The sequence below is a fragment of the Eimeria mitis genome, genomic scaffold (genome assembly GCF_000499745.2).
Source record: "Eimeria mitis Houghton genomic scaffold, Emh_scaff110, whole genome shotgun sequence".
NCBI classification, from domain to species: domain Eukaryota; phylum Apicomplexa; class Conoidasida; order Eucoccidiorida; family Eimeriidae; genus Eimeria; species Eimeria mitis.
Genome location: NW_013567588.1, coordinates 18,927 through 19,923, shown reverse-complemented (window position 1 = coordinate 19,923; position 997 = coordinate 18,927).

The window sequence follows — 997 nt, the reverse complement described above, 5'->3', positions numbered from 1 at the left end:
CCAACCACCCCTTTCTTTTATGGGGGCCCCAGTGGGTTCACAAGGGTTTAGGGTTTAGGGTTTAGGGTTTAGGGTGAAATGGGGGGCCCCTTAACCCCCACAGGGGCCCCTCAAACCCCCTAGACCTGGGGCCCCCCTGGGGGCCCCCTGAGGGCCCCCTAGACCTGGGGGCCCCCTAAACCTGGGGGCCTCCTATATAGCGGGGGGCCCCCTTAAAAAAAAAAACAGGTGGGGGGCCCCCTAGGACTGGGGGCCCCCGAGACTGGGGGCCCCCTTTAAAAGGGGGGGCCCCCCGTACAAGGGGGGCCCCTGAACCCCCTTGTTATAAGCGGCACCTAAATATGGGGGCCCCCGAAAACTGGGGGCCCCCAAGGCAGCAGGGGGCCCCCGAAAACTGGGGGCCCCCCCAAGCCTGGGGGCCCCCCGAAACCCGGGGGCCCCCGTAAGCCTGGGGGCCCCCCTATGCCTGGGGGCCCCCCGTAAGCCTGGGGGCCCCCGTAAGCCTGTGGGCCCCCGTAAGCCTGGGGGCCCCCGTAAGGTTGGGGGCCCCCCTAGGCCTGGGGGCCCCCGTAAGGTTGGGGGCCCCCCTAGGCCTGGGGGCCCCTGAATATGGGGGCCCCCTAAAGTTGGGGGCCCCTGAAGAAAAGGTTTTGTTTGTTTGGGTAGGGGCCCTATAGGGTGTATGTGGAGACTGTTAGTATTGCAGTGTTTCTTTATAATCCTAGTTAGGGTTTAGGGTTTAGGGTTTAGGGTTTAGGGTTTGGGGAGCTGCTCAGGGGGCCCCCATTAGGTGTATTCATTCCACATAGTAAACCCTAGTCCTATAAACCCTAAACCCTAAACCCTAAACCCTCGTTCGCTAAACGTAAACACTACATATCAAAGAACAGAATTCAGTTGCTGCAGCAGCACACTTGCTGCTGCAGCAAAGTTGCTGCTGCAGCACACTTGCTGCTGCAGCAGAGCTGCTGCAGCACACTTGCTGCTGCAGCAGAGC